This window comes from Artemia franciscana, chromosome 15, assembly GCF_032884065.1.
Source record: "Artemia franciscana chromosome 15, ASM3288406v1, whole genome shotgun sequence".
Taxonomy (NCBI): Eukaryota; Metazoa; Arthropoda; class Branchiopoda; order Anostraca; family Artemiidae; genus Artemia; species Artemia franciscana.
Genome location: NC_088877.1, coordinates 30305590 through 30331306, shown reverse-complemented (window position 1 = coordinate 30331306; position 25717 = coordinate 30305590). Strand labels below are relative to the sequence as shown.

The 25717-nt window shown below is 34.7% G+C and overlaps 1 protein-coding gene and 2 long non-coding RNA genes across 5 annotated transcripts in view; 1 reads left to right on the top strand and 2 right to left on the bottom strand.

The window, feature by feature from the left end:
- The window catches only part of LOC136036326 (TATA-box-binding protein-like), a 166796-nt gene that overhangs the window by 50893 nt on the left and 90186 nt on the right, over positions 1–25717 (bottom strand). The gene's annotated exons all lie outside the window — the stretch shown is intronic.
- The window catches only part of LOC136036330 (uncharacterized), a 350999-nt gene that overhangs the window by 287357 nt on the left and 37925 nt on the right, over positions 1–25717 (top strand). The window lies entirely within an intron of this gene.
- LOC136036334 (uncharacterized) lies at positions 1084–24619 on the bottom strand. Its single transcript, XR_010619706.1, has 4 exons — positions 24437–24619; positions 6567–6729; positions 2546–3138; positions 1084–1924 (listed from the first exon to the last, which is right to left on the bottom strand). It is a non-coding gene; the product is annotated as an uncharacterized LOC136036334 (long non-coding RNA).

Below are 25717 nucleotides of genomic sequence, written 5' to 3'. Positions count from 1 at the left end.
GATTAAATATAGACTAAAGAAAAACACATCAGAAAACAACGAAGAAAATATTTAAGACACAGGAAAGAGTAAAGATCTTAGGAAATTGGGGACCAGGGGCCAAGGACTTTGTCCACACACCTGGTTTCCAAGACGACACTGACTGTACTGAGATAACAAGAATAAAAAGATAATCTTCCAGTAAGATAAAAAACTGCTGGTACCTACACAAAATCTTTGCAAATCCATCTTTAGAGAAGATACCAGGCTTAAGAAATATTGGGAAAAAGACAATACAAAACTGTTGAATCAGAAAAGCTAAAAATGAAAGCCATGGAGAACTGAGCAAACAAACATCAAATCAACCCAAAAGATAAATTAATAATAGTAAAGCTTCTTGATTTGTCAATAATAGAAGTTAAGCTTACAACAAAATTTCTATTTTTCTCGTCAGCCTTTCAACTTTTCGTTTTTTAGCACATGTATCTAATTTACTTGTGCCATTTTAGCGATAAAAAAAAGAAAAACAAAAAACAAGTTATTCAGTCTGAAAATTTTAGTGCAAAGATAAAGGTATCAAAATAGATGGGGGGGGGCAATCCCTTCATATGTGGAATAATTTTTGCTCGTTTTGAGCTTTAATGTTGCTCCTCTTTTTAAAAGAGTCTAAAAAAATTAAGAAAAATATAAATATAACTGAAATCAGAAATTATATTAGAATTGAGGTATCGTGTTGAATTGAACCTGTCTCCTTTTGTATTCTAATTTATAATGTTCAATGAAATTATTTTATACTTGGATTCGTCAAAAGAAAAAAAAATGAATCTACAAGAAAATTAGAATGGTTAGTAAGAGAAAAAAGAAGAGGTAAATGGTTCATCTCCCCTTGAATTTATATACCCCCCAAATTAAAAAAAATGTAAGAAAATTAAAAAGGTTAATAAAAACCAAAAAGAGGGTAAACCAAAACTGATTATTTGTCCTGCACCCCCTTTCAGAGGAGGGGGAAAACCATCTCAGCTGATTCCAGAGAAATCTTATTATCATAAAAAAATGGTATACACATCATTCTGTTCTATGAGAATTGAGACACTGTAGTTAGAATTAGAATTAAAAACAATTTATTAAGTCATTAAAATAACTAATAATAATTAATTATCACTATTTTAAACATTAAATCCAGCTATATTCTTGTTAAATTGTGCCAACAATTGCATTACAAACTGAATCCTTGGTTATGGTCAATTGGTCTCTGATAGATTTCGTTAAAGAATAAAGTCTTTTTTTTACTCATATTGTAAGTTTTTAGCTCCCGACATGCAGGCAAGATTAAATAGGCTAGAATGGAGTATTTTCTAAGACAGTATATTAGGATAGAGTTTGTCTCTCCATTTTACAGAATATATCCATAGTTATGTTTAATGGACTTTAACTAGATAAGTTTGTTGAGTCTATTTCTGACCAAATTCTTTAAATGTTGTTGCCTCCTACATTACCAAAAACCATCTTCCTTGTTATTTATACCAATTACCTAATCAACTTCCTTTTTGTGTTACTGTTAACTAATTTCATTTCTTTTTAAATTTAACTAGTTTTTTATATGTTTCTAATGTTTCTGACATATCAACTTAAGAATCTGTCCTTTTTCTTCAATAGTACCCTATTTCTCTTTTTTACTGTGTTTGTTTTGTCTCTGAGTTGTAAATTGCTATCTTGACATAGGATAAGTCTTTTTCTTGGAAATAAATCTTATCAAAGTTAACACATACCAGGAGTGTCCATTCACAAAACTTTAGCGAGGGGGTGTGTGGAAATGTTTCTCAAAATCTAGGGGGTAATTTTGTTGTTTTTTCGATTGTCCTCTCTGCTCTCCTTCCTCCCCGCCAACTGATGTGCCTAACACAGATCCATCTTGAGGATATTCTAGCGGGATGGGGAAGTGTATCTGCAACAAAAGGACAAACAAGATACTTTGAATTGTGATTTTTGATAATTTAGGAAAGCTATCCCATTTGTCTTGAGGGGGATCTAATTTGTCAAAAAAAGAAAAAAAGTTGAGTTTTCTGAAAAGTATGAGGAAATTTGCAAGAATCCCCCCCCTCTGGTACGTGAGTCTCATAAATATATTTAGCTCCAAACTTCAGTGTTATTTTTGGGAGGAAGGTTCTTTAGATTAACTAGATTCTTAGACCATTGAGGGGAGGGTACCTCCTGATAAAAGCAAATTTTTAAGTATTACAGTTTAACCTACACAAGCCTAATTACCCTGACCTTGTTTGTTTATGATTAGGCCTATAGTTTAGTATACTGTGTAAGCATTAAGCAGTGATTAAGCACTGCAAACACTATGTTTGATGGAATTAAATGAATAAGTAATATGAATGATAACAAAATAATATGGAAAATAATATAAATAATATTTATAGTATTATGTATATATGTGTAAGATTTAAATTAACAATATTATAATAACTCAATATAAAAGGTTAGATAAAAGAGTGATAAAATAAATATAGAGAAATGAGCAAAGTAGAAACTAGGTACTCATAAAAACAAAAAAAAATACCTCAGGCGATAGTTTGCTGAGCTTGTTGTTTGCTTCATCATTCCAATATCCTTAGTCTTTTGGCAATTTAATCCAATTATCATTTTTTACACTCTTTACGCCAGATTTTTCATTCTTTACAATTTTCACAACTCAATCACCACCAACAACTACTTTGCCTGATCTCTTTATCAGGTTTTCTTCAACCAAGATATAACCACCACTAGCACCATCTACATTATTTTCTTGAGGTTTATCCTTTGTCCTTTTGAAGTTGGTTTTTTGGTCTGTTCCTTGAGGCCCTTTATCCGGTATTTTTGTGTCTTTTAAAATTGGGATTTGCTCACTAACACTGTATACAATAGGTTTTTGAAGTTTTTGAACTGGGTAGAGAGGGAGTTACTGATGAGCAATTGTCAAAGGAGTGGGCGGCGAGACATGAGGAAGTTGATTTGTAATGTGAGGTGGAAGAGCACCAGATATGGGCTATGCATACATTGAACGAGTCTGAGACTGCACCATCGGCTGGATACTATTCCTTGATGGTTTTCCTCTTTGTATCATCTGATAGGAAGGCTGTACCATTGGTATTTGATTTTGAGCATTTCTGCCACCTATAAATATCTATTAAAATAGAAACTCATTTTCAAATAAATGTCTGCAAATAATTATTCATTTATTAAAAACACGTTATATGGGGGAGGTGCAGGGGTGGCTCGAAGGACCAAGGCAAGGGGGGGGTGATATCCCATGATTTAAACCACTCGAATTCACTGTTTTGTTCTTCAGTCATCCTAAAGCCAATGCCCTGTCTCATTATGGTTCCTACAGTGTCAAAAAAAAAAAAAAAAACACAAAAAACAACACAATTTTTGTTTTTGTTTCTTAACTTTTTGTTTGCTGCTAAACCTTAGTTCGAGTGCTTTTATCAAGTAAGAAATCCCCATAACTGCTGTTATTGAGATGGGAAAAAACAGAACAAAGCTGCTTTTTGTGACTCAGATGAGAAATGACTTGCCCGTTTTTTTTTTCGTCACCTATTATTTGCTCTTCATTTTGTGCCATTGCCACAGACCGGCTTCAACCCAAACTTTTTTGAAATAGTCGCTCCTAAGACCTCTAGAGAAAAGGAAACACAGGAAGAGCAAGGCAGCATCTTTCTCGGTATTGCATTCTAAGAATTGGTAATCCTCCTATCCTCCCAGATGAAAACACCACTGTTTTGTTTTTTATATTGAACTGAGCAGTCAGCTTTGGTTGATTAAGACCACGTGAAATAAGGTTCTTCCTTTGGTCTTCGCTGGAGTTTGGCTTCCTTATTCCTGGATCCTTGTGAATTATACTTTCAAAATTGTCACTGCAATTTTCAACAACAACACTAATTGTTGAAGAGTTCTTCAGTGAAATCGACCGATAACTATTTACAATTATTCTAACACAGAAGTTGATGTAGATTGTATTTCCATCAAGATTGATGGAAATAATCTCATAATTTGCGTTGACCGATGGTATGACATCAAAACCGGAGGCACACATCTGGATTAGTTTTTTTATCTAATTTTTGTTCGTTAGAAGCTTTAACATTACTCATTACTTTCGTCCAAGGCAAAAATTTACCTCCCGACTTGAGTGAGCAATCTCAGAGTATTCAAAATCGCTCCTGTCCTAGAAAAAAAAAATTCTGGGTCCAAAACCAAGTCTTGCTTGTCCTTCTCAAGCGTTGTATCCCTTTTAACCTCGAATTGTAATCGAGTTGTTTTCACTGTCCTGAATACAATAGCTTTGAAAGGGTCTCGTGGGGCTCCTTTTCTTTGAATTCTAATTACTTTTCAATTGTTTTGGGAATTTCTTGCCTTCTTTTCCACTCCTAGTCAAAAGTTTGACCGACAATCCATGCGCCTAACCTTGTCTCTTGCTTTTAGTTGGTTCATATTATTTTGTCAGGTTTCAGTTGAATCTTCCCAAACTAAGTACTGAACCATCAGGCAGAAATAAATCAAATGCGAGCATAAAAAGATTTTTAGGCCCGTTCCTAGGTTACCAGACCGGTCTCTTTAAACCTGATTTAATTTAAATGACTCTATTTAAATCCGAGATTATTTAAAAGAAGAGTAAAACGATAAAATAAAGCGATTCTATTCTATTTACATGTAAATACCCCTTTTGGTATCTACAACTGAAGCCAAGCAGTGCGAAAATCAACCATTTCTCTGAAGAGAGGTCTGAGAATCACAAAGTCTTATCAGGAGAAGGAAAATACAACATACACTGTCTCTGACTGAACTGAGCACATGGCAAATGGATAAGGCAAAAATAGACGACTTATATGACTTCAGAAAAAGTGGAGGCTAGATCTGAACAACCAGACAAAATCAAATTATACGCGAGCATAAGAAAGTTTTTAAGGCATGAGTTGCTATCAGTTCGGCTCTTTTAAAACTGGATTAATTCAAACGACGCAATCGAAAAATTACATTAAAAAATTTAAATTAAACGATAAAATAACACGACTCTATTTTGTTTAAAAGCGAATTTAGTATTTGATACCTACAATTGAAGCTGAGTTTTGTCAAGATCCGCCATCTCTTTACCGAATAGTTTGAAAATGCAAAAGTGTTTTCAGGAGAAGGAAAACCAACTTGGGCTGTCTCAGAATTGAGGACCCGAGACCTCAATGAGATCTCGGCTTATACAACTATTATACGGCTTATCCAAATAAACGGCTAATACAACTTTGCAAAACCAGGGAGGAGTCACCCTCCCCCCTTCAAGCCATCCCTGGGGAGGTGGGTCAAATCTTTAATTAGAAGTATTTGGGGTGTCCAGGGGTGTCCACCAGGAAAATATTTAACAGAGTGCAAGAAAACTTAAACAGAAAATAATTCTTTAATGACCAATAATAGTATTTTTGTAAACTTGTTCTTAGAAACACTATCCTTCTCACAAAACTAATTATTTATTTTTGTCTGCATGCATGCCAGAACAATATACTTTCCATTCTATCTAGATTAAATAAAAAGAAAACAAGTTTTATTAACCGAAAGTAAGGAGCGAGATTAAAACTTAAAACGAACAGAAATTGCTCCGCGTAAGAAAGGGGCTGTTCCCTCCTCAACGCCTCGCTCTTTACGCTAAAGTTTGACTTTTTCTCTCAATCCTACTTTTTAAAACAGCAAAAAACTTTAGCGCAAAGAGCGTGGCATTAAGGAGGGAACAGTCCCTTTCATACGCGAAGTAATTTTTGTTCGCTTTAAGTTTTAATGTCACTCCTTTCTTTCAGTCTAAATTTTTTTTTTTTTTTTAATTGAATTCTATAACGTTTTTGAATTAATATTTTTGATTTTGGCTCTCCACACATGAAAAATTAAAACAAAATTTGCATATTTTTTTCAGGAGGGGTGGTGGCTTTCTCTTAGTTTTGATCAGACGCTTTTGAGGAAAAAAGGGGTCGGGGAGGAGGCCCAGTTGCCCTCAAATTTTTGGTCACTAAAAAATGTAACTAGAACTTTTAATTTTTTACGAACGTTTTTATTAGTTAAAAATATACGTAACTTTCGAAATAAATTACGTAACGAACTTCTGTATCCTTATATTTTTATTACGTATATGAGGGGGTTTGCCCTCTCGTTAATACCTCGCTCTTTATGCTAAAGCTTAAATTTTGGCCCAATTCTTTAAGAAAGACCCCTGAATCATAAAAGCCGTAGAATAAACAGTTGAAATTACTAAAAATACTTTTGGGTAAAGAGCAAGGTATTTAGGAGGAGAAAAACCCCTCATATGCGTACAATGTTTCGACAATGTCGAACAAAATGGCTAACTCAAAATTTTGATCCTTTGACTTTGTAAAAAAAATGAGCATGAGAGGGGGCCTAGGTGCCCCCAAATTTTTGGTCACTTAAAAGGGGCACTAGAACTTTCAATTTTCGTTGGAATGAGGCCTCTCACGACATTCTAGGACCACTGGGTTGATACGATCACCCCTGAGAAAAACAGAAAAGCAAAACCAAAAAAACAAACAAACAAACAAATAAACACCCACCCATGATAGATCTTCTGGCAAAAAATACTATTCCACATTTTTGTAGATAGGAGCTTGAAACTTCTACGACAGGGTTCTCTGATACGTTGAATGCGACGGTGTGACATACTATGACTTTTAGGGAGTGTTTCCCCCTTTTTTCAATTTTTTTTTCTACTGAGAACTGAAAATTAGAAACAAATAATTAATAAACAAAAAATACAACGCTTCATACCAAGAAACGCAATTCCTATGTATTCATAAAATATACATCTATTCAAAATCATTGGTTGTGGTGAAAAATAAATATGTATCATTTAGTTTTATTTTCAAACCAACATGTTAAATATTTTCCTTTTAACACAAGTTAGACCATGGCAAATACAAGAGCGCCATCTATTTCAAAGCAAAGAAAACTTTTTCAAGATTTGAAGCATAGAATGCTAGTGTCTTTCTTGCCATTGATAGCATTTTGCATTCCGCGTGCAACAGCATTTTTGCTAGACAGCAAATTTTGAACATTTTGCTAGACAGCTTAAATTTTCTGAACAAAATATCCTCTCCAATGGGGGCTGTTTTGCCTTGTAGGTAAAATGCTGTTAAAAATTACGCCCATATTCCGTTTCAGTTCTGTCCGTCATCTACAGTTTTTTTATTAATAAATAAGAGAATATTAGAGACAAATAAGAGAATACATATTTTTGTTTCGTGAGGATACGATCTGAAAATCTATTTCACAAATGATATCCAAGTTAATAACAAACAACTTAAGAATAAAAAAAAATCTATCTAATCTATGAAAGTTAAAGTAGTTCATGCTTTTTTCATACTTACAGCATCATGTTTTATACCCCTTTCCCGATGCCTACAATTTGAACCCAATCTCCATTAGTATTTTAACAGATTATCCCTTCTCCTACAGAGAAATGCAATAGGCAAGACCGGGTGTAACGTGGCACGTGAAAACTACCTTTATGTTTTTAAAAACCTACCTTTATGTTTTACCCCCCCCCCCAGCTAACCCAAAGAGAGCGGATCCGTTCCGGTTATGCCAATCGTCTATCTAGGACTTGTGCTTATTTTTCCCACCAAGTTTCATCCCGATCCCTCCACTCTAAGTGTTTTCCAAGATTTTAGGTTTCCCCCTCCCAGCCCCCCCCCCCCCCGAATATCACCAGATCCAGTCAGGATTTAAAATAAAAGGTCTGAGACACGATATCCTTCCAAACATCAAATTTCATTAAGATCTGATCAACCGTTCGTAAGTTAAAAATACTTCTATTTTTCTATTTTTTCCGAATTAACCCCCCCCCCCCCTCAGATGGTCAAATCGGGAAAATGACTATTTCTAATATAATCTGGTCCGGTCCCTGATACGCCTGCCAAATTTCATCGTCCTAGCTTACCTGGAAGTGCCTAAAGTAGCAAAACCGGGATCAACACACCGACAGAATTTGCGATTGCTATATGGCACTTGGTTAATACCAAGTGCCATAAAAATGGAAAAATATCCCCAAAGTACAGTGAAATTACTGGAACACCAGCAAAAATTTTGAAAATGATCTTTTTAAAATTTTCATGGATAAAATATGTCCCGCCCTTCACAAATTTTGATAGGCATCAGTCTTATCATTGAAAAAAAAAGATCTAAAGGAAATATTTTTCTCACAATATATTTCCGTTCATTACTGACAATTTACTAAAAAATGTTCGCACAAAATAAGTTTTTCAAAGAAAAGTAAAGAACTCCATTATACCAAAAATAAGCACAAATAGAATCAAATAATCTGCCCAGCGTAAAATCATCACAAATCAGAATCAATAAATAAGTGAAACCCAAAATGAACAGAAATTACAATAAATAACCAAGTCAAACTCAAAACAAGCCGAAAATAAAATGATTAAGACGCACAACCACTATGCCTACTCAAGGCCAGAATATAATTTGCACTTCACTGAAAAAAATTAAATGTTTTTACTTTGATAACTTAAATAAATAGAAAATTATTACAATTTTAAACAATAAATATGAGCACATGTATATTAAACTGACAACACATATTCTTTTGTATTTTTTCATTAGAGTGCATATTATGTTCTGGCCTTGAGAAGGCATAGGGTTTGTGAGCCCTATCCATGTTAGTCTCTGCTAGTTTTGAGTTCGACTCGGCTTTTTATTGTAATTTCTGTTTGTTTTGGTTTTGATTTATTGGCGGTAGTTTTTCTATTGCGCTTTTTAAGTGACCTAAAAAATTGGAGGGCACCTAGGCCCCCTCCCAAACTAATTTTTTTCCAAAGTCGCCGGATCAAAATTTTGAAATAGCCATTTTGTTCAGCTCTGAGACACAAGGTCCTTCTAAATATCAAATTTCATTAAGATCCAATCAACTATTCGTAAGTTAAAAATGCTACATTTTTTTTTAATTTTTTTTTCTCTCACCAAACTCCCAGATGGTCGAATCGGGGAGACGACTGTTATCAAGGCAATTTGTGCAAGTCCCTGACATGCCGGCATATTTTCATCGTCCTATCACGTCCAGAAAAACCGAACTAGGCCTACGTACCTGCGCCTCGTACCTTGATATAGCAATCATAATAATTTGCAAAAGGAACTCAGAAAAAAAAAAAACTACAGCCATGACCCAAGGTACCAGAGGAAAAGAAATAACGAAGTTACAGAAACCTTTAAGTTTAGAAACAGAATTTCTTCTTTCAGTTAGACCTAGAAAGAGCAACCATCACCTAAGCTAGTTACTTACAAAAATACAAATGTTATGACATCCTATTGAACAATTACATTGTCTTCAACCTGTTCATATAGTCTTTGTCATAAAAACAACCAAAAATAAATAAGACATCAACTTGATAACACCGACTTTATAAGAGTAAAGCAAGTACACAGAATAAATTTTGTAAAGCAAAAGAAGGCTTTTACCCTCCTCTTCTCTGTAATAACAAAGTTAATAACGAAAGAATAAAAGAGAAAGGAAGTAGAGAAAAAACTTTTTTGAAAATAAAGAAAGAGGAAAGTAAAAATTTTGTTTTTGTCTACAATTTTTTTCCTTTTCAAATGTTTCGTCTTTTTTTTTTCTTCTTATTTTTCACTGTCACGAGGAAAAAGAGCCAGTATATTGATCATTTATTAAACCTCAAAGACACTGCTTTCAGAAGCTTTTCTTGTAGATATACCTATATCTACCCTCGGTTTTAAGAGGATTTAATACCTTAAACATCCTTTTCGGAGCTTCAATGTCAGCTGATTGTCTCAAAAGCATACGGTCCATTAGCAGATTGCAAATCATTGAAACCTATTGACAATTTGTGATTTTAATATGAAATTTGATTGAAAAGACATTTAAGAAGTGTCACTCCTTCGTAAGTTACAAATACCTCATTTTTTCTATGTTTTCCGAATTAACCAGACCCCCACTCCCCCCCTAGATGGTCAAATCGGGAAAGTGATTATTTCTAATTTAATCTGGTAATTATAATTTAGTAAATTATAACTTAATCTAATTTAACCAGAAAACACTTGTTATCTTGGCAATACCTTCCTGGGATACACTTTTTATCTTCACACAAGAAATCTTATTTTCTCTCTTGACCGAGCCCCTTCCTCCTGGACAAGGGTGCCCGCAATGAAGAGGGGGGGTCACCCTAGAATAAATGAAATTTAGACTTAAACCAAAATACCAAAAGATTAATTGCTTCCCCAGAGAATAACAGGTGTGCACTATAAATTTAAGATTTTTCATTTAATTTTACTATATATAATCTAATGTTACAGCAGCATATTTTAAGGCTTGGGAAATTGTATTAATACAAGTTTACAACTATTATAATCTCGGGAAGAAATTACTATTTCACAATTTTTTGTTGGAGTCTAATTTTTTTTTTTTTTTTGTTCTAGGGTGACCCTCATCCTGGAGGGTACCCTTGTCCAGCAGAAGGGGATTCGGTCTACAGACAAAATAAGACAAAACAGACAAAATGTGTATCCCAGGAAGCTATTGCCAAGATAACAAGTGTACTCTGTTTTTTCTTCTTTTTTTTTATTCCTGTGGCTTAGGGGCTTCATGCATGAGAGTTCTATTAAGCCCACCTATTAATATTTTCACAAAAAACACTTTTACATTTATTTTAAGATTTCCTTACCTCTTTCATCAGTTTTACTTCTGAAAATGCAAGTCCAATTATTTCAATAAAATTCTTAGGTCATATCAAGAGTTTTTCCAGCATAATCTTTCCAAGAGTTTTACCAATCTAATCTTTCCAGGAGTTTTTCCAACTTAATCTTTCCAAGACTTTCGCCAACTTAATCCATCAAGCCTATTATGAGATAACGTAGATACGCTATCTTGAAAACCCGGAAACGCATACTGCCTTTTAATTTACCTTGCTACTATACAGTGAGTAGATCACAAATCCACGTGGGTTTATAGTGTTATTAAAAAAAGTTTATATGATTCATTTATTTTGTCGTTAGATTAGGTATTTCGCGTTGTATTCTGTTTCTGTGGGTTCTTGTAATTTGTACTGTTGTTTAATTTCCTTGCTTGTGTGTTATTTATTCCTTGCTTCTTTGCTATGTATTCTGCCACGTGATCTGACTCATTGACAGTTGTATACGATTCAGAGACAGTTTTAAGGAAGACAATGGAGGCACTTGCCACGAGCACAAAAATTTCCAATAAATAATCTAACGATCATAATTATTATGTAGGCCATGTAGTGGCGCAATGGGTTTGATCTTACCTTGGTCATATGGGACCCAGAGATCGAATTTTAGTGTAGCAACACACTGCAGGAAAGACGCAGGGACCTTAGTAGTCAAGAAACGTCAGTAATCTTATTAATTGCTTACTGTTTATTTTATAATTAATTTTTACTTTACAACAGAAGGAGGTGTAGTCAATACATTAGATTAATTAATAAGAAAAACTAAGAAATAAAAATAGTAAAATAAATTAAACAATAATAATCAAAAACAAAATAAGTAATTATAATCAAATTATTCAAACATCGAATTAGAAGAAATAAATCATTAATAAATGAATAAATGGAAAACAATTTTGTTAACAAATGAAAATTTTGGTAGAGTTTAGCCAATAAATTTATGAGATAACATGGAGAAAGGGATAGTCGAGATTTTGTCCAAGGCACAAGAGAGACTCGAACTACAGCACTGATCCAATTTCTGTCTTATAACATACATTCACGGAAGAAGCCATGACGAATTTGTATTACAACACAATGTCTGCCTTTCCCATCCCTGTTCCAACACAGTTTTATTAATGTTTAGTATCCGTAATTTTTGCAATTTAACGTCAAATACTGTTCGATTGTTATATTTTTTGATTAATCAAGAAAAATAACCATTTCTGTGGTGATTACAACTTTTCTTGCGTTATTGACGTCATCACTTTTTAACAGCAGCTAATCCAAAACAAGACATGACGTCACACCAAAGTTTTATCAGTCTTAACCTAAGACTGCTGTAAATTTAGGTGAAGAGTGAAGTCAAGTTAAAACTAAATGACGTCATTCATAGTATAAATAGAACATAGGACATTTTTCAGCCTCAGTACTAAAATAGCAACGCTAGAAATCAGGTTGGACAAATATTTAACAAGTTTGTATCATGCCAAGGGGAAAAGTAACTATGAAAAATGACTACTATGCTATTCTAAAGTTAAACAGAAACAAGATCAGATGTATGAAGACAAATGAAATTAAGGCAGAGATAAAGAAGTCGTACCATTGCATGGCTATGAGATGGCATCCTGATAAAAACCCAGACAATCAGGAAGAAGCCACAATCCGTTTCCAAGAGATTTCAAATGCATATGAGGTTCTTGTTGATGACAAAAAACGTCAAATTTACAACATTGATAGTTGTGATACCAGCTCTGATAGATGGTATCACATGGAAATGAAATGCAAGAAATGTGAGGAGACATTTCCCGACCTAGTAACCTTCCTTCAGCATGGAATATACCACATAAATCCCCAGAAACAACTCCCCAGAAAAAAAATCCAAAAAAAAGATATACGAGTGCAACGAATGCAAGAAGAAATTTCGAAACAAATGGGTCCTCAATAAACATCGAAAGCTTGAAAGGATTTGGAAACACTTTTGAAAGCAGTGAAAAGCTAATATCCATAACAGACCACCCTATACTACCAACATGGGAATAGTGAATTGTAAATATTGTATGTATATTTCATAAGAAATAAATCTTATGTGCAATTATTTATTTTAACCTCGGTTTGTTTTTGGTTTTAATAGGTCTCTGATAGGACTATCTTTCCAATTTAAACATTATTTATTGTTGGACTTCATTTTGGTTATCATAAGTTCCAATATGGCTCTTTACTCTTCTTTCAAATACCTTAATATCAATGGCTTTTTTTACAATTAGCCATGACTTGATGTTCACAACTATTCCATTTTAATTCAAAACTAAACAGACTCGGTCAATCTGGACGATTAGTATTTAGCTGTTTCTCAACATTTGATATTTCAGTAATTGGAAGACAATTCACCCTAAGCTGAGTCGAACGACATAGAATCATAGCCGGTAAATTAAAATTTAAATAAACTTCCTCTCCAAAACTAGGTTTTTCCTGATTATAATGTTGTAGAGTTGTAGACTTAAAAGAAAGGAGGGAAAAAATTTGCCTGCTTTTCGCTAAATCAGTCATTTCCAATCCCCAAACTGAGGACTTGCTCCCTGATTTTCACAATCCAATTAGACTCCAACTCCCCCGGTTAGCCACCTTAGCAATCCCAACTTACTCTCCGATCCATGCTGGTCACCTGAACCAGATTTTCACCCACCCCCCCCCCAAAGCGGTCGTGGCCAAGTGGTTATGGCGTCTTCACCCCCCCCATCCCTGGCTAACAATTCAAGAGGTCACAGTCTGAAGGTTCACCTGCCTGGATGTCGGAGAAGGGAACGACGTGGCTTCTTTTCCATTCGGGTGGTACCCCTCTGGAATAGCCTATCCGAGTCTAGCATCCAAGCTGAGACTCCCCACTCCTTCAAGGCTGGAGTCGACAGGGACTCTTCACATTAGATAACACTTTCACTCTTCACACTAGATTTATCCTTCTCTACAATAGGTACTCCTAGTTTAGGGGCTAGTGCCCTAAACTAGGGGCAACCCTCTCCTGACATTCTAGGACAATTGGCTCCTAGTTCATTTACCCTATCTCCATAAAATAAATTTTATTATTTCTAAGTCATTTAAATTATATACTCTTTTCAAATGTTGTGTTTTATTTTGAGAAAAAAGTATCACAAAAATAACTATTATAAAAACAAAATCCGGAATAAACCCCTCTTTAAAGTACAAGACAAATTAAGTGTGTTGTGTGAAAAACAAATTTGAATTGAAGGAAATAATAAACGCATTGACAAATAAAAACACGTGATTACAATGAAAACGTGTCGCTACCTTTGGCAATAACACCGAAAGCTTTTAAGCGTTGGGAAGATTTCCAAAAAGGTAAATTGCATCATCACTGTGTCCATACAAAACAGGTGTGTCTGAGAGAAGATCACACGTGTCGCAGGATATAAACAAACATATGACTAAAATTAACTTATTGCTATGCAGCCAGAATAAATAGTTCTGTATCGAAAAGTTGAGTAATTAGATGGCTGTGAAAAAATGATTAAACAATGAAAAAAAAATGCATAGAATTATTCAGACAATAGGGCAAAGTGAAAAAAAAAGTAAATGTAGTTAATGAGTTACTGAAGACTATATACATTTTTAGAGAAGATTTTTATACAGAATTAATACATGACGTCTGTTTGTATTAGACAAAGAAAATTCTATTTAATTCTTTTTCTGTTTCTAAAATGAGGTTTGAAAAGAATAGATCTTCAGAATTTACAAAAAAAAGGAAAAAAAACCTCCAGAGTTGTTTATAGAAAACAGTGCTTTGAATTAACGTTTCATTTGCTGTCTTTTTTTTATAAGAATGGATACCATATATAGCCTGTTGCCGGACCTTACGACCGCGGTATCAGACACCTGGGACCCATATTGCCAAATAGAGCATCAGTCAAGAAGGAGTTCTAAAGATGTATGGATTAAACTTCATTGCGAGGCCCGGGGTAAAAATAAAATACTCCCTCTTTTCAGCTGTAAATAAAAATGAAGTCTTATTAAACCCACCCGGAAAAAAAATCTTAGAAGTTTCAACTCCTCCCCTCCCCCATCCGTAGCTAAAAAGGAGGCTTACCCAAACCCACGTCTGAAAAATTGCAATGTCCGTTAGCTTTATTAATGAAACCTCATGATTATAAAGTGAGAACTCGATTTCATGCTTCAGATACTCGTTGTTTAATGTAACACGATTGTTTTTGGAGTTGAGATGGATGGACATTAGCCAATTAGCATATTTCATAATTTATCTGGATAGTAGTAATATTCTATATATATATATATATATATATATATATATATATATATATATATATATATATATATATATATATATATATATATAAATATATATATATATATATATATATATATATATATATATATATATATATATATATATATATATATATATATATATATATATATATATATATATATATATATATATATATATATATATATATATATATATATATATATATATATATATATATAAATTTTTGATTTTTTAATGTTAAATGAAAAGTTTTTTGAAATGAAAAAAAAAAAATATTCGAAGGAGATTAATCATGTCGTACAATGTTGCGCAGTAGATGTTCGTGGGCGGAGCTACAGCGGCAAGTCTGAAATGCTGAGTCACCTTTTCGTACCAATCACTCTGTGTTGCCAGATTGGCTTGTTTCAAGCCGCCGGTGGCTTATTTCTCTGGGCTGGGGCGGGCGTTTTTTTTCCCGGGCTTTGGGCGGGAAACTGGGCTTATTGTTTTTTAATTTGGCTTGTTGTGGGCTTTTTCTACTCAAAAGAATAATATTTTTCTTTTTTTAAGAATTTTTTTTTCAAGTTCATTCCTTTACAAAACTTTCTAGGAAAGAAAGCGAACGGATTTAAGGAAAAGTTTAACTAAACCCTACGATTCACTAAATAAGAGGAAGAAAATAAGTAAATTGAGTCACAAAGAACTATTTATTACGGCAGATTACTAGTTACAACTATTGAATAGAGACGTTTCAAACGGTTTGTGGTAACGAACTGTAGTAAGGAGCGACCAGGCTAAATTGTAAACGAAACTCTAATAAACGGAATTTTGAATCTAAAAGATACACCAAAAGAATCAAATTTTCATGTTGATTTTAAATATATAAGTTTCATCAAATTTCATGTTTGTCATCAAAAGTTACGAGCCTGAGAAAATTTGCCTTATTTTGGAAAATAGGGGGAAACACCCCTAAAAGTCAAAGAATCTTAATGAAAATCATACCATCGCATTCAGCGTATCAAGGAACCCTGTAGCAAAAGTTTCATGCTCCTATCGACAAAAATGTGGAATTTCGTATTTTTTGCCAGAAGAAAGACCAGGGGTGCGTGTTTATTTGTTTTTTTTTGCCCAGGGGTCATCGTATCAACCATGTGGTCTTAGAATGTCGCAAGAGGGCTCATTCTAACGGAAATGAAAAGTTCTATTGCCCTTTTTAAGTGACCAAAAAATTGGAGGGCACATAGACCCCTCCCACGCTCATTTTTTCCAAAATTTTGGAATAGCTATTTTGTTCAGCATAGTCGAAAACCATAATAACTATGTCTTTGGGGATGACTTACTCCCCCACAGTCCCTGGGAGAGGGGCTACAAGTTACAAACTTTGACCATTGTTTACGTACAGTAATGGTTATTGGGAAGTGTACATACGTTTTCAGGGGGTTGGAACTTTTTTTTTGGTTTGGGGGGGGGGTTGAGGGGAAAGGGCTATGTGGGAGGATCTTTCCTTGGAGAAATATGTCATGGGGGAAGAGTAATTCAAAGAAAAGGGCGCAGGATTTTCTAGCATTACTATAAAAAAAAACAATGAAAAAATAAACATGACAAAGTTTTTCAATTGAAAGTAAGGAGTAACATTAAAACTTAAAACGAACAGATATTATTACGCATATGAGAGGTTCTAAAAATGCTTTAGCATAAAGAGCGGGGTATTTAGGAGGAGATAAATATATCGCTCTTTATGCTAAAGTACTTTTAGTAATTTCAACTATTTATTATATGGCCTTTCTGATTCAGGGGTCATTCTTAAAGAATTAGGACAAAAGTTAAGATTTAGTTTAAAGAGCGAGGTATTGACGAGGGGCAAACTGCCTCATATACATAATAAAAAATATAAGAATATAAAAGTTTGTTGCGTAAGTTAATTCTTAAGTTACGTATATTTTTTACTAACAAAACGTTCGTTAAAAATTAAAAGTTCTAGTTGCCTTTTTAAGTAGCCGAAAAATTGGAGGGCAACTAGGCCTCCTTCCCCACCTCTTATTTCTCAAAATCGTTGGATCAAAACTAAGAGAAAGCCATTTAGCCAAAAAAAGAATTAATATTCAAATTTCATTTTAATAATTTATGTGCGGAGAGCCAAAATCAAACATGTATTAATTCAAAAACGTTTAGAAATTAAATAAAAAAACTAGTCTTTTTAACTGAAAGTAAGGAGCGACATTGAAACTTTAAAACGAACAGAAATTACTCCGTATATGAAATGAGTTGTCCCCTCCGCAATCCCTCGGTCTTTACGCTAAGTTTGACTCTTTGCCACAATTCTACTATTTCAAACAATTAAAAACTTTAGCTTAAAAAGCGAGGGATTGCGGAGGGGAAAACTCATTACTCATATACAGAGTAATTTCTGTTCGTTTCAATGTCGCTCCTTACTTTCAGTTAAAAAAACTAGTTTGTTTTTTATTTAATCATCTACAAAAGGTAAGACGCCAAATACGACATTGTGTTTGAAACAGATAGAGAAGGACTTCATAACCCCCAAGCATGGAACATCCAAAATACTACAAAACAATACCTTGCAGTTGTGTTTGAAACAAATGGAGATAGACTTCATAACCCCCAAGCACTTTCCAAAAAAAAGTTGAAAATCCAACGAAAAAGCTAAATATTATACGTTTTCCTGATTATTCTAGCAAATAATTTTTGAAAATAAGATACGAAATTATTTCTTAATAGGAATTTTTTCAGTTTGCACCTCAAGGTACTAATAGGAATTGAATAAGAAACCATCGGTTTCTTTAAAAAGAAAAAAAAAATGTCGGAATTCTTCAGATTCTGTGAAATTCATATAAAAATGAGCTCCTTCAGTGGAGCCAAAACTAGGAGTCTTTTGACTGGACCCTGATTAATAAAAGAAACCGATTGATAAGCTCCATCTAAATACCAAAATGCTGTATTACAAAATAATCAGCTTTTGATATGCATATTTTTCCTAAGGTGATGACATTGAATTTCTAAATTGCAATTAGCTTTTTATTTGTTTTAGCATTTTTTTTTTGTAAAAAGCTGTACATTATATTTCATTTCTCAGAAATTGTTTAAAATTTTTCTTGCTTGAGGTATTAAGAAAATATACCAAAAGTATTGAGAGCTTTTCAATCATTACGTTGATTCTCTTGAAGTTTCTTTTTCCTTTGTGATACAAAATTTCAAGATTCAATTATTTTCTTTTTTCCATTTTGCCACTCTATCCAAAGAAGTAATTAAGCCTGTGTGTTTCTAGTTGTGAAATTTTGGTCATGATTCTGTTTTGCTCACTAATATTATTTTGCTTATTGAAGAGATCTCATTGGGTTTTCTGTTACTCGTGAATTTTTTGTTGTTGTATTACGATGTCAATGCACTAAGAATTAGCTGAAAGCCGCGTTCATTAAAACTAGGTGACCAGAAAAAAAAGAAGGTTTTCAGTGAAAAGTCTTGTCTTAAATAACCATAAAAGTTCAAAATACGTATCTGCCATGTAGCTTAAGGTAATTCTTAGATTATAATCTTGCCTCAAAATAGGTTTCTAAAGAGATAAACATAAAGAAAATATAATATTTAGTGAAAAATTAAAAAAAAATATCCCTTATTTGGGAGATAGGGCATGGGGAAGTGGCTTTATTTGCATAGGGCGATAGCTTTCACAAGTGTATGGAGAGGCGGCAACTCTGTTGAAAGGTGTAAATTTGGAGGGGAAACTAAAACTGTAAGGAATACTAACATATTAAGATTTGCCTCGAGGGCTCGGCTGGGAAATGGCCCCTTTGTCTTTTTTATTTTGCTTTCATCTAAAATAGCAGCAGTTACAATTAAACCGTTTAACTTTGATCCTACCTCTGAGCAAATGTTCGTTGATTTCAAAAGTCTCGAGTTTGAGAATTCCATGGACGAATTTGTTTCCAAGTAGACAGTATCACTTTCGCACCATAAGTTTTTCAATGCAAAGGCTTAGCTTCAGAAAAAAAAACCCCGAGTTCAAAATACTAAGCTGCCACACAGCTTAAGGTAATTCTTTTATATTTCAAACTTAAAAGCGGCAAAAAAAGCAAAGTATTCCCGTCTGCTGGGTAGGCTTATCTTTCTTCCCTGCTAATGTTGAGGGGAGAAAACAAAATTACGACTCTTCCTGAAGTTTAAAGAAAAAACGATGAGAATAGCTTTTGGACTGAAAATTCAGCATTAATGTTGCATCCAGATGTAGCATTCTCCGTGGAACAAGCTTTCGGACACGCTCTTTATAAAGTGAAGTCTCAAAAGTGGATTATTTCGATAAAAATTTTTGGGGCTTATTCGGGCTTATTTTGAAAATCCCAGGGCGTTTTTTTATGCTGACATTATGGCAACACTGCAATCACTAGTTGAGTACAAGCTCTGAACCTGGAAGGCTGTAAGTTTTTGAATTTAAAGTTTTTAATATTTCTTAAAACGATGCATAGGAAAGTCTTTGAAATGTCGGAAGCTGTACAAGTCAGAAGGAACAAGATTTGTTGTATAAGAATATCTTAGCCATGTCGGAAAGAACTAGCTATACTGAAGAAAAGTAGTCACTAGCTCCAAGAAGAAATATGGGCTTATCAAGAACATCTCTTTTAGAGGCAAAAAACACAATTTTAATGAAAGGAAAGGATAAGTCAATGGCAAAAAGCATATTAGCAAGGAAAACATATTATACATTACACAGTGAAAAAAGTGTGCAAATGCAAACTAAAGAAAGGAAAATTCTTGGAGTGGTAAAGGAAAACGGGGCAAAGTTTTCGATTACAAAGGTATGCAAAGATGTAAGATTTTACATTTTAAAGATGATACATTTTTTGGCACAGAAAATGGTAATTTTAGCAAAACCAGGCGACAATGAGTGAAGGTGGCCCCTTCATGAAAGCCCTGTCGGCTGAGCAGATAATACTCGCTTCAAAGTAAGTAAGGGGGACCTGGGAGCTAGCTAAAACTAACTGAATATAGAATTCAATAGTTCAAAAATAAAGTTTTGCATTTTAGATATAACAATCCCAATTAAACTTATAATGAAAAACGAAATCACCAATGCAACAGCACAAACACACACCACACAACCGAACATAAAAAATATAAACTCTAATAAATAATATATAATAAATAATGAATAAAAACAAAAACAGAAGGATAAAGGAAGACTGTTTTCCTACATTAGTAATTAATACAGATAAGTACTTGAATGAAGCCTTAACCCTGTTCATTCAAGGTGAACAACTAGAAGGAGTAAGGGCAAAGAAGGACCTATGAGTAGTAACTGATAATGAATTGAAAATTCATAGCCACACGCTGACACAGGTTGCTAATGCTATCATAGCCCTTGCGTTTATTTCCACGCACTCCTCTCAAGAAAACCTTATAAGGTTTTTAAATTCTACACTTTTAAGAGAAAAATAAGTCCCAGAACGATGTAAAATGCAAGAAAAAAATGTTCTCATTTTTTGAAAATGAGGTCTTTTTTAAATCTTAATCACAAAGTCTTATCAGGAGAAGGAAAATACAACATACACTGTCTCTGACTGAACTGAGCACATGGCAAATGGATAAGGCAAAAATAGACGACTTATATGACTTCAGAAAAAGTGGAGGCTAGATCTGAACAACCAGACAAAATCAAATTATACGCGAGCATAAGAAAGTTTTTAAGGCATGAGTTGCAATCAGTTCGGCTCCTTTAAAACTGGATTAATTCAAACGACGCAATCGAAAAATTACATTAAAAAATTTAAATTAAACGATAAAATAACACGACTCTATTTTGTTTAAAAGCGAATTTAGTATTTGATACCTACAATTGAAGCTGAGTTTTGTCGAGATCCGCCATCTCTTTACCGAATAGTTTGAAAATGCAAAAGTGTTTTCAGGAGAAGGAAAACCAACTTGGGCTGTCTCAGAATTGAGGACCCGAGACCTCAATGAGATCTCGGCTTATACAACTATTATACGGCTTATCCAAATAAACGGCTAATACAACTTTGCAAAACCAGGGAGGAGTCACCCTCCCCCCTTCAAGCCATCCCTGGGGAGGTGGGTCAAATCTTTAATTAGAAGTATTTGGGGTGTCCAGGGGTGTCCACCAGGAAAATATTTAACAGAGTGCAAGAAAACTTAAACAGAAAATAATTCTTTAATGACCTATAATAGTATTTTTATAAACTTGTTCTTAGAAACACTATCCTTCTCACAAAACTAATTATTTATTTTTGTCTGCATGCATGCCAGAACAATATACTTTCCATTCTATCTAGATTAAATAAAAAGAAAACAAGTTATATTAACCGAAAGTTAGGAGCGAGATTAAAACTTAAAACGAACAGAAATTGCTCCGCGTAAGAAAGGGGCTGTTCCCTCCTCAACGCCTCGCTCTTTACGCTAAAGTTTGACTTTTTCTCTCAATCCTACTTTTTAAAACAGCAAAAAACTTCAGCGCAAAGAGCGTGGCATTAAGGAGGGAACAGTCCCTTTCATACGCGAAGTAATTTTTGTTCGCTTTAAGTTTTAATGTCACTCCTTTCTTTCAGTTGAAAAATTTTTTTTTTTTTAAATTTAATTCTATAACGTTTTTGAATTAATATATTTTTGATTTTGGCTCTCCACACATGAAAAATTAAAGAAAATTTGCATATTTTTTTCAGGAGGGGTGGTGGCTTTCTCTTAGTTTTGATCGGACGCTTTTGAGGAAAAAAGGGGTAGGGGAGGAGGCCCAGTTGCCCTCAAATTTTTGGTCACTAAAAAATGTAACTAGAACTTTTAATTTTTTACGAACGTTTTTATTAGTCAAAAATATACGTAACTTTCGAAATAAATTACGTAACGAACTTCTATATCCTTATATTTTTATTACGTATATGAGGGGGTTTGCCCCCTCGTTAATACCTTGCTCTTTATGCTAAAGCTTAAATTTTGGCCCAATTCTTTAAGAAAGACCCCTGAATCATAAAAGCCGTAGAATAAACAGTTGAAATTACTAAAAATACTTTTGGGTAAAGAGCAAGGTATTTAGGAGGAGAAAAACCCCTCATATGCGTACAATGTTTCGACAATGTCGAACAAAATGGCTAACTCAAAATTTTGATCCTTTGACTTTGTAAAAAAAATGAGCATGAGAGGGGTTCTAGGTGCCCCCAAATTTTTGATCACTTAAAAGGGGCACTAGAACTTTCAATTTTCGTTTAAATGAGGCCTCTCACGACATTCTAGGACCACTGGGTTGATACGATCACCCCTGAGAACAAGAGCTAAGAGCTCATATGGCACTTGTGACGAGGTCGGAAGAGCCGAGAGCTCATATGGTACGAGGTCGGAAGAGCCAAGAGCTCATTAAGATCTGGTCACCCTTTCGTAAGTTATAAATACCTCAATTTTCAAAATTACCTCCCCCCTCCCAATTCCACCAAAGAGAGCAGATCCGGTCCAGTTATGTCAGTCACGTATCTTAGACAGGTTTCTATTCTTCCCATCCAGTTTCATCCTGATCTCACCGCTTTAAGTATTTTCTAAGATTTCCGGTCCCCCCAACTGCCCCCCCCCCAATTACGTTTGATCCGGTTGAGATTTAAAATAAGATATCGGAGTTACGAGGTCCTTCTAAATATGAAGTTTCATGAAGATCCGATCACTCCTTCGTAAGTTAAAAATACGTTATTTTTCTTATTTTTCAGAATTACCCCCCCCCCCCCCCGCAATTGAGCGGATCCGTTCCAATTATGTAAATTACGTATGCAAGACTTTTGCTCATTTTTCCAACCAAGTTTCATCCCAATCCCTCCAATCTAAGCGTTTCCCATCATTTTAGGTCTCCCCACCCCAACTTCCCCCAATGTCACCAGATCCGGTCAGGATTTAAAATAAGAGCTTTGAGCCACGATATCCTTCTAAAAATCAAATTTCATGGAGATCCAATCACCCGTTCGTAAGTTAAAAATACCTCATTTTTTCTAATTTTTCAGAATTAACCCCCCCCCCCCAACTACCCAAAAGAGAGCGGATCCGTTCTGTTTATGTCAATCATCTATCTAGGACTTGTGTTTATTTTTCCCACCATGTTTCATCCCGATCCCTCCACTCTAAGTGTTTTCCAAGTTTTAGGTTTCCCCCTCCCAACTCCCCGCCCCCATCACCAGATCCGGTCGGGATTTAAAATAAGAGCTCTAAGACACGATATCCTTCTAAACATCAAATTTCATTGAGATCCGATCACCCGTTCGTAAGTTGAAAATACCTCATTTTTCTAATTTTTAAGACTTACTCCCCCCCTCCCAACTACCCCAAAGAGAGCAAATAAGTTCCGATTATGTCAATCATGTATCTGGGACTTGAGCTTATTTTTCCCATCAAGTTTCATCCCGATCCCTCTACTCTAAGTGTTTTCCAAGATTTTAGGTTTCCCCCCTCCAACTCCCCCCAATGTCATCAGACACAGTCGGGATTTAAAATAAGAGCTCTGAGACACAATATCATTCCAAACATCAAATTTCATTAAGATCCAATCACCCGCTCATAAGTTAAAAATACTTCATTTTTTCTATTTTTCCGAATTAACCGGCCCCTTCTCCCCCCCCCCAGATGGTCAAATCGGAAAAACGACTATTTCTAATTTAATCTGGTCCGGTCCCTGATACGCTTGCCAAATTTCATCGTCCTAGCTTACCTGGAAGTGCCTAAAGTAGCAAAACCGGGACTTTAGGTTTTCCCCCTCCAACTCCCCCCAATGTCATCAGATCCGGTCGGGATTAAAAATAAGAGCTCTAAGACACAATATCATTCCAAACATCAAATTTCATTAAGATCCAAATACCCGCTGATAAGTTAAAAATACTTCATTTTTTCTATTTTTTGCGAATTAACCGGGCCCCCACTCCCCCCCAGATGGTCAAATCGGGAAAACGACTATTTCTAATTTAATCTGGTCCGGTCCCTGATACGCTTGCCAAATTTCATCGTCCTAGCTTACCTGGAAGTGCCTAAAGTAGCAAAACCGGGACTTTAGGTTTTCCCCCTCCAACTCCCCCCAATGTCATCAGATCCGGTCGGGATTAAAAATCAGAGCTCTAAGACACAATATCATTCCAAACATCAAATTTCATTAAGATCCAAATACCCGCTGATAAGTTAAAAATACTTCATTTTTTCTATTTTTTGCGAATTAACCGGGCCCCCACTCCCCCCCAGATGGTCAAATCAGGAAAACGACTATTTCTAATTTAATCTGGTCCGGTCCCTGATACGCTTGCCAAATTTCATCGTCCTAGCTTACCTGGAAGTGCCTAAAGTAGCAAAACCGGGACAGACCGACAGACCGACAGACCGACAGAATTGGCGACTGCTATATGTCACTTGGTTAATACCAAGTGCCATAAAAACAGAACAGCAAAACCAAAAAAACAAACAAATAAACACCCACTCATGATAGATCTTCTGGCAAAAAATACTGTTCCACATTTTTGTAGATAGGAGCTTGAAACTTCTACGACAGGGTTCTCTGATACGTTGAATGCGACGGTGTGACATACTATGACTTTTAGGGAGTGTTTCCCCCTTTTTTCAATTTTTTTTTCTACTGAGAACTGAAAATTAGAAACAAATAATTAATAAACAAAAAATACAACGCTTCATACCAAGAAACGCAATTCCCATGTATTCATAAAATATATATCTATTCAAAATCATTGGTTGTGGTGAAAAATAAATATGTATCATTTAGTTTTATTTTCAAACCAACATGTTAAATATTTTCCTTTTAACACAAGTTAGACCATGGCAAATACAAGAGCGTCATCTATTTCAAAGCAAAGAAAACTTTTTCAAGATTTGAAGCATAGAATGCTAGTGTCTTTCTTGCCGTTGATAGTATTTTGCATTCCGCGTGAAATAGCATTTTTGCTAGACAGCAAATTTTGAACATTTTGCTAGACAGCTTAAATTTTCTGAACAAAATATCCTCTCCAATGGGGGCTGTTTTGCCTTGTAGTTAAAATGCTGTTAAAAATTACGCCCATATTCCGTTTCAGTTCTGTCCGTCATCTACAGTTTTTTTATTAATAAATAAGAGAATATTAGAGACAAATAAGAGAATACATATTTTTGTTTCGTGAGGATACGATCTGAATATCTATTTCACAAATGATATCCAAGTTAATAACAAACAACTTAAGAATAAAAAAAAATCTATCTAATCTATGAAAGTTAAAGTAGTTCATGCTTTTTTCATACTTACAGCATCATGTCTTATACCCCTTTCCCGATGCCTACAATTTAAACCCAATCTCCATTAGTATTTTAACAGATTATCCCTCCTCCTACAGAGAAATGCAATAGGCAAGACCGGGTGTAACGTGGCACGTGAAAACTACCTTTATGTTTTTAAAAACCTACCTTTATGTTTTCCCCCCCCCCAGCTAACCTGAAGAGAGCGGATCCGTTCCGGTTATGCCAATCGTCTATCTAGGACTTGTGCTTATTTTTCCCACCAAGTTTCATCCCGATCCCTCCACTCTAAGTGTTTTCCAAGATTTTAGGTTTCCCCCTCCCAGCCCTCCCCCCCCCCCCAAATATCACCAGATCCAGTCAGGATTTAAAATAAAAGGTCTGAGATACGATATCCTTCCAAACATCAAATTTCATTAAGATCTGATCAACCGTTCGTAAGTTAAAAATACTTCTATTTTTCTATTTTTTCCGAATT